We start from the raw sequence: 9,594 nt of genomic DNA, 5'->3' as shown, positions 1-9,594 counted from the left end.
ATAAGGACTAGGTAACTATGTATCGAAAGCTTATAGCAAATAACTTAATGACGAGATCTTATGCTACGCTTAATTGGGTGTGTCCATTACATCATTCATACAATGATATAACCTTGTTATTAATAACATCCAATGTTCATGATTATGAAACTAATCATCCATTAATCAACAAGCTAGTTAAGAGGCATACTAGGGACTTCTTGTTTGTCTACATATCACACATGTACTAATGTTTCGGTTAATACAATTATAGCATGATATATAAACATTTATCATAAACATAAAGATATAAATAATAACCACTTTATTATTGCCTCTAGGGCATATCTCCTTCAGTCTCCCACTTGCACTAGAGTCAATAATCTAGATTACATTGTAATATACCTAACACCCATGGCATTCTGGTGTTGGTCATGCTTTGCCCTAGGGAGAGCTTTAGTCAACGGATCTGCTACATTCAGATCAGTGTGTACTTTGCAAATCTTTACTTCTCCATCTTCGATGTACTCGCGAATCGAGTGGTAACGCAGCTTGATATGCTTCAGCCTCTTGTGTGACCTTGGCTCTTGTGCATTGGCGATGGCACCCATGTTATCACAAGAGAGGATTAAGGGGTCCAATGCACTAGGAACCACCCCGAGCTCAACACTGAACCTCTTCATCCATACCGCTTCGATGAAGCCTCTGAAGCCGCTATGTACTACGATTCTCGTTGAAGACTTCGCCACCGTGCACCGCTTCGAGCTTGCCCACCATCGCAGCACCATTCAATATAAAAACGTACCCAGATTGTGACTTAGAGTCATCAGGATCAGTGTTCCAACTTGCATCGGTGTAACCACTTACAACGAGCTCTTGGTCACCTCCATAACAAAGAAACATATCCTTAGTTCTTTTCAAGTACTTCAGGATATTCTTGACCGCTGTCCAGTGTTCCATTCCTGGATCACTTTGATATCTGCTAGTCAAACTAACAGCATGTGCTATATCCGGTTTAGTACATAGCATGGCATACATGATAGATCCTACTGCCGAGGCATAGGGGATATTACTCATCCTTTCTCTTTCTTCTGCCGTAGCCGGTCCTTGAGTCTTACTCAAGACCTTGCCTGGTAACATAGGTAAGAACCCTTTCTTACTTTCGTCCATTCTAAACTTCTTTAGAATCTTGTCCAGATATGTACTCTGTGATAGCCCTATTAGGCGTCTTGATCTATCTCTATAAATCTTGATGCCTAATATATACGATGCTTCACCAAGGTCTTTCATTGAAAAACTATTATTCAAATAACCTTTAACACTGCTTAATAGTTCTATATCATTCTCGATCAATAATATGTCATCTACATATAATATCAGGAATGCTACAGAGCTCCCACTCACTTTCTTGTAAATACAGGCCTCTCCATGACACTGTATAAACCCGAAGTCTTTGATCACCTTATCAAAGCGTCGGTTCCAACTTCTTGATGCTTGCTTCAGTCCATAGATTGAACGCTGAAGTTTGCATACTTTGTCAACATTTTTAGGATCGACAAAACCTTTGGGTTGTACCATATACAACTCTTCCTCAATGTCTCCATTAAGGAACGCTGTTTTGACATCCATCTGCCAAATCTTATAATCGAAAAATGCAGCTATTGCTAACAAAATTCTCACAGATTTTAGCTTCGCTACAGGTGAGAAAGTCTCATCGTAGTCAACTCCTTGAATTTGTCGGAAACCCTTTGCGACAAGTCGAGCTTTATAGACAGTAATATTACCATCAGCATCTGTTTTTCTCTTGAAGATCCATTTATTCTCGACAGCCTTTCGGCTATTGGGTAAGTCTACCAAAGTCCATACTTTGTTATCATACATGGATCCCATTTCGGATTTCATGGCTTCTTGCCATTTGTTGGAATCTGGGCTCATCATCGCTTCTTCATACGTCGCAGGGTCCTTATCATTGTTATCCACAATCATGACATTTAGACAAGGATCATACCAATCAGGAGTGGCACGTTCCCTTGTCGATCTGCGAGGTTCAGTAGTTTCCTCGTTCGAAGTTTCATGATCATTATCATTAGCTTCCTCTGTTGCCGGTGTAGGCGGTATAGGTACAACTTCCGGTACTGCGCTACTCTGATCAACGAGTATAGATTCATCAATCTCATCGAGTTCTACTTTTCTTCCAGTCACTTCTTTAGTGAGAAATTCTTTCTCAAGAAAGGTTCCGTTCTTAGCAACAAAGATTTTGCCTTCGGATCTGTGATAGAAAGTGTACCCTATAGTTTCCTTAGGGTATCCTATGAAGACGCATATCTCCGCTTTGGGTTCTAGCTTGTCCGGTTGTAACTTCTTTACATAGGCTTCGCAATCCCAAACTTTCAGAAACGACAGCTTAGGTTTCTTATTAAACCATAATTCATACGGTGTCGTTTCTACGGATTTTGATGGTGCTCTATTTAAAGTGAATGCGGCTGTCTCTAATGCATAACTCCAAAATGATAACGGCAAATCAGTAAGAGACATCATAGAACGAACCATATCTAAGAGAGTTCGATTACGACGTTCGGACACACCGTTTCGTTGTGGTGTTCCCGGCGGTGTCAATTGTGAAAGTATTCCGCATTTCTTTAAAAGCATGCCAAACTCATAACTCAGATATTCACCTCCACGATCAGATCGTAAAAATTTAATCTTCTTGTTACGTTGATTTTCTACTTCACTTTGAAATTCCTTAAACTTCTCGAAAGTTTCGGATTTATGTTTCATGAAATAGATATACCCATATCTACTCAGATCATCTGTGAAGGTTAGAACATAACGATAACCACCGCGCGATGCTACGCTCATTGGTCCGCACACATCAGTATGTATGATTTCCAATAAGTCAGTAGCTCGCTCCATCATACCAGAAAATGGAGTCTTAGTCATTTTACCCATTAGACATGCTTCCCATCTATCAAGTGACTCAAAGTCAAGTGATTCAAGTAATCCATCAGTATGGAGTTTCTTCATGCGTTTCACTCCAATATGACCAAGACGACAGTGCCACATATAAGTAGAATTATCATTCAATTTAATTCGCTTAGCATCAACGTTATGTATATGCGTATCACTACTATCGAGATCTAACAGAAATAAGCCATTCTTTTGTGGTGCTCGACCATAAAAGATATTATTCATAAAAATAGAACAACCATTATTCTCAGACTTGAATGAATAACCGTCTTGCATTAAACAAGATCCAGATATAATATTCATGCTCAATGCAGGTACATAATAACAATTATTTAGGCTTAAAACTAATCCCGAAGGTAGATGTAGAGGAAGTGTGCCGACAGCGATCACATTGACCTTGGATCCGTTTCCAACGCGCATCTTCATCTTTCAGCAGTTGTCGTTTATTCTTTAGTTCCTGTTTCGAGTTACAAATATGAGCAACCGAACCAGTATCAAATACCCAGGTACTAGAACGAGAACCAGTGAGATAAACATCTATAACATGTATATCAGATATACCTTCTTTCTTCTTCTTGACAAGGCCGCTCTTCGGATCGGTCGGATACTTGGAGCAATTACGCTTCCAAGTGTCCCTTCTCCTTGCGTAATAGCACTCAGCATCGGGCTTAGGGCCGTTCTTAGGTTTCACAGGAGGCGTGGCAGCTTTCTTGCCACCCTTCTTGAATTTTCCCTTAGACTTGCCCTGTTTCTTGAAACTGGTGGTCTTGTTGACCATCAACACTTGGTGCTCTTTCTTGATCTCAATCTCAGCAGCTTTTAGCATGCCAAAGAGTTCAGGTAACTCCTTGTTCATGTTCTGCATATTGTAGTTCATCACAAAGTTCTTGTAACTTGGTGGCAGTGATTGAAGGACTTGATTAATCCCCAGTCTGTTAGGAATCACTATTCCCAAGTCACTGAGTTTCTTCGCATGCCCGGTCATGGCGAGCATGTGCTCACTAACGGAGCTGCCTTCTTCCATCATGCAGCTGAAGAATTGTTTCGATGCTTCATAGCATTCCACGGCCGCATGAGTCTCAAAAATAGCTTTCAGCTCTTTCATCAACTCATGAGGATCGTGGTGCTCAAAACGTTTTTGAAGATCGGATTCCAGATCGCACAGATGGCACACCGAACTTGAGAGTACCGAATTTTCCGAGTCTCGTAAACAGCTTTTACTTCATCGGTTTCAGTTTACTGCAGAGGGTCACCTAGCGGTGCATCAAGCACATATTGCAGATTTCCGCCAGAGAGGAAGATCCTCACATGACGGAACCAGTCGGTGAAGTTGCTACCGTTGCTCTTAAGTTTCTCTTTCTCTAGGAACTGGTTAAAATTGATTGGGGACGCCATCTCTACAACATATATTTGCAAAAGTTTAGACTAAGTTTATGACAAATTGAGTTCAAATTTTAATTCAACATAATTAAAAATCTAGGTGAACTCCCACTCAAAACAATATCCCTCGCATTGTCTTAGTGATCACACGAACCAAATCCACCACACCTAAGTCCGATCATCACGAAACAAGGTGTGATTTCAATGGCGAACACTCAAAGTGTTCATCATATCAACCATATGATTCATGCTCTACCTTTCGGTATCACGTGTTCCGAGACCATGTCTGTACATGCTAGGCTCGTCAAGGCCACCTTAGTATCCGCACGTGCAAAACTGTCTTGCACCCGTTGTATGTACTTGTTGATTCTATCACACCCGATCATCACGAGATGCTTCGAACCGACAAGACTTGGTAATGGTGCTACTAAGGATGAACACTTTATTATCTTGAGATTTTAGTGAGGGATCATCTTATAATGCTACCGTCGCGATCTAAGCAAAATAAGATGCATAAAAGGATTAACATCACATGCAGTTCATATGTGATATGATATGGCCCTTTTGTCTTTGCGCCTTTGATCTTCATCTCCAAAGCACGGACATGATCTCCATCATCTTCGGGCATGATCTCCATCATCGTCGGCGTAGCGTCAAGGTCAATGGCGCCGTCTTCATGATTGTCCTCCATGTAGCAACTATTACAACTACTTTGAAATACTACTCAACATGAAATTTAAAGACAACCATAAGGCTCCTGCCGGTTGCCACAATACAATAATGATCATCTCATACATATTCATCATCACATTATGGCCATATCACATCACCAAACCCTGCAAAAACAAGTTAGACGTCTCTAATTTGGTTTGCATATTTTACGTGGTTTAGGGTTTTCGAGAGAGAGATCTAATCTACCTACGAACATGAACCACAACGTTGATACTAATGTTTTCAATAGAAGAGTAAATTGAATCTTCACTATAGTAGGAGAGACAGACACCCGCAAAGCCTCTTATGCAATACAAGTTGCATGTCGAACGAGGAACAAGTCTCATGAACGCGGTCATGTAAAGTTAGTCCGAGCCGCTTCATCCCACTATGCCACAAAGATGCAAAGTACTCAAACTAAAGATAACAAGAGCATCAACGCCCACAAAACCATTGTGTTCTACTCGTGCAACCATCTATGCATAGACACGGCTCTGATACCACTGTAGGATAACGTTGCATAGAAAACAAAAAAATTCCTACCGCGAACACGCAATCCAAGCCAAGATGCAATCTAGAAGACGGTAGCAACGAGGGGTTTATCGAGTCTCACCCTTGAAGAGATTCCAAAGCCTACAAGAGGAGGCTCTTGTTGCTGCGGTAGAAGTTCACTTGCCGCTTGGAAAAGCGCGTAGAAGATCTTGATCACGATCCCTCCGGCGCCACGAACGGGCAGCACCTCCGTACTCGGTCACACGTTCGGTTGTTGATGAAGACGACGTCCACCTCCCGTTCCAGCGAGCAGCGGAAGTAGTAGCTCCTCTTGAATCCGACAGCACGACGGCGTGGTGTCGGTGGTGGTGGAGAACTCCAGCGGAGCTTCGCTAAAGCACGCGGGAGCTATGGAGGAGAGAGGGGCGGCTAGGGTTTGGGAGGGGGTGGCCGGCCACTCAAGGGGGGCGGCCAGGTTGTGGTCTTGGGGTGGCCGGACCCTCCCCTTGGCCCCTCATTATATAGGTGGAAGCCCCAAGTGTTGAACTACAAGTCTCCGAATAAGACCCGAACCCAAAACCTTCCATATGATAGGGAAACCTACCCAAGGTGGGAATCCCACTTGGGGTGGGATTCCCCCCTTCCATATGGGGGGTGGCCGGCCCCCATAGGGGGAGTCCACTTGGGACTCCTCCCCCACTAGGGTTGGCCGGCCATGGAGGTGGAGTCCCTCCGGGACTCCACCTTCCTTGGTGGTTTCTTCCGGACTTTTCTAGAACCTTCTAGAACCTTCCATAGAACCTTCCGCATCATTTTAAATCACATAAAATGACATCCTATATATGAATCTTATTCTCCGGACCATTCCGGAACTCCTCGTGATGTCCGGGATCTCATCCGGGACTCCGAACAAATATTCGAACTCCATTCCATATTTCAAGTACTACAATTTCAACATCCAACTTTAAGTGTGTCACCCTACGGTTCGCGAACTATGCAGACATGGTTGAGTACTCACTCCGACCAATAACCAATAGCGGGATCTGGAGATCCATAATGGCTCCCACATATTCAACGATGACTTTAGTGATCGAATGAACCATTCACATACAATACCAATTCCCTTTGTCACACGATATTTTATTTGTCCGAGGTTTGATCTTCGGTATCACTCTATACCTTGTTCAACCTCGTCTCCTGACAAGTACTCTTTACTCGTACCGTGGTATGTGGTCTCTTATGAACTTATTCATATGCTTGCAAGACATTAGACGACATTCCACCGAGAGGGCCCAGAGTATATCTATCCGTCATCGGGATGGACAAATCCCACTGTTGATCCATATGCCTCAACTCATACTTTCCGGATACTTAATCCCACCTTTATAACCACCCATTTACGCAGTGGCGTTTGGTGTAATCAAAGTACCTTTCCGGTATAAGTGATTTACATGATCTCATGGTCATAAGGACTAGGTAACTATGTATCGAAAGCTTATAGCAAATAACTTAATGACGAGATCTTATGCACGCTTAATTGGGTGTGTCCATTACATCATTCATACAATGATATAACCTTGTTATTAATAACATCCAATGTTCATGATTATGAAACTAATCATCCATTAATCAACAAGCTAGTTAAGAGGCATACTAGGGACTTCTTGTTTGTCTACATATCACACATGTACTAATGTTTCGGTTAATACAATTATAGCATGATATATAAACATTTATCATAAACATAAAGATATAAATAATAACCACTTTATTATTGCCTCTAGGGCATATCTCCTTCAAGTGTTTCGAGCTTGTACTCTCCAGATGCAATTAGCATGCTAAAATTTTGTAGCAATGTTTATGTATTTCTCTGTGATTTGCAGGATGGATCCAGAAAAGGTAGTGAAGATGTTGATTGCATATTGTGATCCCTCCAAAGCAAATGAGCCTATCACCGAGGATTCGGTAGATGTTCAAGCAGACAACAACACAAAAAGTATTTGATGATCACCTATGGGCAGCTGCTTACTCGTGGAACCCATATATATTTGATAAGAATTGGGCTGCAATGAGGCAGTAAAGCCAGCCGCAACAGCATATATTAGGAAGTGGCACAATAGGTTGTGGTATAGGAGTCAGTTCTCGACCATATGCAAGGTGGACTATGTAACCAACAACTTGGCGGAGTGCTTTAACAATTGGATCAAGCACCACAAGTCATTGAACTTGGATGGTTTCTTCGATAAGGCGAGGCAGCTAATTATGATCTTGTTGAATGATAGGAGAAAAGTAGCAAATAAGTTAGATGGATTGATTTTGCCCCACATAATGAAGAAGTTAAACGCAATGACTAGAGAATTCAACTTGGAGGTGGTAGAATGCTCAGAAGAAGTGGCTGAAGTGGTTGCATTAGGAGGCAGCGGTTTTAGGTTTGTCGTTAACTTGCAAGATCGAACATGTTCATGTCGTTCATCACGTCGCTTAGTGATGCTCACATAAAGAATTACGTTGACTTCTTTTATTCCACTGAAAAATTTAGAGCTGCTTATTCCAACTAGATCCCTGCTATGCCTGACAAGAGCCAATGGCCTGAATCTGGTCATGGATTTTTCATGCTTCCACCACTACTTAAAGCTACAGCTGGTAGGCCTAAAACTGAGAGATATAAAGGTTGTAGTGACAAGAAAAGAAAAAAGGGCAAGCACTTATGTCCAATTTTTAAGGAATATGGGCATCATTGGCACAACTGTAAGAAAGGTAGCCCTGATGACATTGCTGCAATGTTGGCTATTAGGTAATATAGATTAGTTTTTTTTGCTTCTCTTATTATTTACTTTGCAATTACATGTGTTAACTACCTTTTCTATTGCTCATGTAGAGAACCACCAAAGAAGAGGACAAAGACTAGAAAAATTGCCCTGTCCATTGTGCCTTACGAGGATGGAGCACCAACAAGGATGCTTTTTCCACCACCAAGGTTAGCACTTATAAACTTCTGCCAATGAATCTAAAAACTCAGTTTAAGTCGTTCTAATTTGTTTCTTTCTCATCATAGCCAAAGCTTGGAAACTACAACTAACAAAAAGAGAGAACATGACAACACTGAATCTGGAGATTCAAAGAGGTACTTTTCTGTATTACATAGTTGTTGCCATAAACTTGCTACAGCTCTAAACTTGCAGCTTTACTGTGCCAGATCAAAAACTGTCTCCATTAAGAAGGCCAAGACGAAAAACAAGTTTGCTGAGAAGATTCCGGTGCCACTTGACAGCCCAGCAATGGGCACAAGGAGCAGAAAGTTTAACCCTCCTAGCCCGGCTATGAGCACAAGAAGCAAAAGAAGGCTCAGCTTGTAATTTTCATATGCTTCTATGCTCTTCCATTGATGTAATGGTTATTTTGGAGTTCCTGTGATATGAGGGTTCTTTTGGAAGTCTGTTAGCCTAACTTATGTGAACTATTTGTGACTTATGTGTGAATCTAGTTGCTTCTGTCACTTCTTGAGATTTGTTCAATTGATTATATACTTATAAACTATGTGCATGGAATATGGCATCAAAATACAGGGGAGGTTCTGCCGATTTTTTGATTTATCATTTCAGTTATTATTAGTATATTTATATAGTTAAACAACTCTCTTCTCTTATTGTCACATGAATTTTTGTCACACATTGCAGCAGAGGCAGAACTGACTTTGTATGTGAAAAATTTACACCGTTAGCTCAAAAAATACACTAGAGTGTCATGTGAAGCATAAATTTTACACAAGTGACCATAGAAGGAAGCAAAAAGTTGAGAGTGTCACATAAGGCATCATATTTTAGGACTAGTGTCATATAAGGAATTCTCTCTTCTTACAAACAAAATAATAGTTTTCAGTTTTATAAATGGTCGACTATTATCCATTTCGTAGTAATTAAAAACCACAACATGCTAGTCATCTCGCGGTCACTATGACCAACTATTGTATTCACTCTGTTCCCTTGGATAAGGCATAATTTTTTTCGGTCTTTCTCCATAAACCGGAGCGTAAGGCGACGCAGGGTGCTACTTATCCCTATTATC

Source organism: Lolium perenne, chromosome 1, assembly GCF_019359855.2.
Source record: "Lolium perenne isolate Kyuss_39 chromosome 1, Kyuss_2.0, whole genome shotgun sequence".
NCBI classification, from domain to species: Eukaryota; Viridiplantae; Streptophyta; class Magnoliopsida; order Poales; family Poaceae; genus Lolium; species Lolium perenne.
Note: the sequence above shows the minus strand (reverse complement) of the source record.